At 44.3% G+C, this 2663-nt stretch overlaps 1 long non-coding RNA gene across 1 annotated transcript; it reads left to right on the top strand.

The window, feature by feature from the left end:
* Positions 1–409: 409 nt before the first annotated feature.
* Positions 410–1639, top strand: LOC134293621 (uncharacterized). Its single transcript, XR_010000574.1, has 2 exons — positions 410–1058; positions 1143–1639. It is a non-coding gene; the product is annotated as an uncharacterized LOC134293621 (long non-coding RNA).
* The last annotated feature ends 1024 nt before the right edge of the window (positions 1640–2663 follow it).

The following is a 2663-nucleotide window of genomic DNA, read 5'->3' as shown; positions in this document are numbered from 1 at the left end:
GACTTTGGTATCCATAGGTGATCCTGGATCCAAGTGAATACCAAGAGGGTCACTGTTTTGTTTCAGCAAAGATGTCTTTTCTGTTACCTAAATGGCAAAGTTAGTTCTAGCCAGTAGTGGCTAGTAGCTCTGATGATAGATGGACAGTGAATCCATGCTCTGAACTATAAAAAAGCTGTTCTGAGCAGCTTAATTAAAATTCAGTCTAAAACTCAGAACAGATTTGCTAGCCAATTGACATGAAAGCCACGAGTCAAGTTATTGCTGGTTTATCAGATCTTCCATTAGAGGAAGGATATAGTCTGATAACAGTGCTCCATGCAGTCATGCTTGCCAATGACCTTGGAGGTGTCTACAGATAATGCCAGCTCTTTGGCTTAGAAATGGAAATGGGCACCAACCCCCAGAGTCGGACACGACTAGACTTACTGTCAGGGTAAAACCTTTACCTTTTTATAGTCTGATTGAATATGAGGAGGAACGTTTTGACAATGGAACCAACTAATTATGAAGTGTTATGATTGAGCCTCATGGCTCTGTTACTGACAGGCGTGGGCGTAAGACTCCTCGAGAGTCGGATACTCTCGAGGAGCGAGAGAGAAAAAGACTGCGAGACATATTTGCAGCACCATCTGATGAAGAGTCTTTCGAGGGATTTACGGAGAGAATGGAGGAGGGGCAGGTTAGCTCGGAGGAGGATGAGATGGATTGGACTCGGGTAAGGGAGGAATTGGGTGCCACTGGCCATGATGGGGCAGAAGATGAATGGGGACCTTCAGGATCAGATCCATGGCTTAGCTGGAGGGATGGGACGGGATCCACAGCTGGAGATGCTGCTGGGCGTAGTCAGAGGTGTTCCAGCTCTGACGAGGAAAGTGATGAGGAAACGCCCGGGTTAAGGAGGACAGCTGACAGTGATGAAGATTTGTAACTGGCATAAAATGGGGCTTGGGAGCAATTGCAAATTGCGTTGGGCAAGGTAATCTGGGCAAACGCTTGGGATCCGTGTGTGTGTGGGACGCTTCCCTGAAGACTTGTGTGCTTTCCTGTGCTGAGACGTAAGTTGATTGGAATCCAGGGTCAGACGGCGGGAGGGATTGTGTGGGCATTTGTTTGTGCAAACCTGTGCTTACTCTTATTAGCTTGACCTTCCGTCGTCTTCTTGACGGACGCCATCTCCTGCTTTGAATACCCGGACTGAACTGACCACGGCTTGGCTTCATCCCCTTCTTGGACTTGGGAAAACTACAAACGTCTGCTTCTGGCTTTGAACTACGGAACGGAACTGGTCTACTCTTCTGCTGCATTCCCTAGCTGATCTGTTCGTGCTGGAAATCCTGTCTGCTGTGTGTGTGTGGGAGCGACGCAAGTTACTCTAAACACTGTGTTGGCAGCAGAGAGGAATCTGCTGCCAATTAGCTGCATTCTTTGTATCTTTTGTTCTTGGCTCTCGTTTTGTTTATATTCAGGCTGAAGCAAGCAGTTTGTTTTTTACCCGGATTAAACTCCGGTTTAATTCGGTTTATCTTTTGAACATTTATTTTGCCCCTTTTTGCTCCTAAAGGCAAATACTGCCTGGCCCTTGTGTTTTACGGGCTTGTTTTGAGTTTTGTAACCTAATAAACTTTGTTACTGTGAATCTTGTGGCGTTCTGTCCTTGACATGAAGTGACAGTCTCTTCTATGTTGGGGATCTTCCAACATGGGCTAAGGAGACATATATTTGAAACGCTGGAGCTCTTAATTCCTAGTGCCGAGGAAGGGATTGGGTAAAATGGCCTATAAGACCTTGTAGCTCTATGATTCTGTGGTCCAAAGTTGGATCATTCCAAGCAACCGTTAGTAAAGGTAGTCACAAAGTGTTTGTGTGTCCTGCTCACTTCAAAGGATCAGTCTGAACGCAGATTAGAGATAACTGCTCTCAAATCCAATCTTTATTGAAGAACACACGACTTTGGAAAAGTCAAGAATGACTCAATGTTTACATACAACTATTTTTATAACTTTTGATGCTACGTAACGCCACACGTAAATATCATCATCAAGTCCCACCTCCAATATCACATTACTACCATTTTCACACACTAAACCAATTATAACTGTTTATACTTTCGGTCCCAAGTTCCCAGGCGTATCCTATCTTCTTCTGCCAGGTGCTTCTGGGATTGTTTATGTTATGACTCCCAGTTGCAGGGCTGAATTACCAAAGCCCTGTAACTGGGTTCCATGACATGGTGCCCTCCTTTTCTTCGTCCTCCGCTTCGGTTCTTCCTTCATCACAAATCTGAAACAAAACAATAATTCTATGTGTCCATTTTGTCCAAAGTACCCATATATTTTTTCAGTAAGCTACGATGGAATACAGGGTGTATTTTCCCTAAACTTTTTGGCAATGCCAACTGGAAAGTCACTTCGTTGATAACACCCTGTATTCTAAATGGTCCAATATATTTTGGGCCCAATTTTTTCGAAGGTAGCCCCAGTTTGATGTTTTGGGTACTTAACCACACTAAATCTCCTTTCTCCAATTTATCACCTTCCACCCTCTTTCTATCTGCGAACACTTTATACTTTTTGTGTGCTTCCTTTAAGGATGCAGTCACTTGACTCCAGCATTCCATCATTTGCGTTTTCCATTTCCCCCCTTCTGTTCCCTCATTCTCT

This window comes from Anolis carolinensis, unplaced genomic scaffold (assembly GCF_035594765.1).
Source record: "Anolis carolinensis isolate JA03-04 unplaced genomic scaffold, rAnoCar3.1.pri scaffold_9, whole genome shotgun sequence".
In the NCBI taxonomy this organism is placed as follows: domain Eukaryota; kingdom Metazoa; phylum Chordata; class Lepidosauria; order Squamata; family Dactyloidae; genus Anolis; species Anolis carolinensis.
Note: the sequence above shows the minus strand (reverse complement) of the source record. Positions and strands in the feature narration are given on the sequence as shown.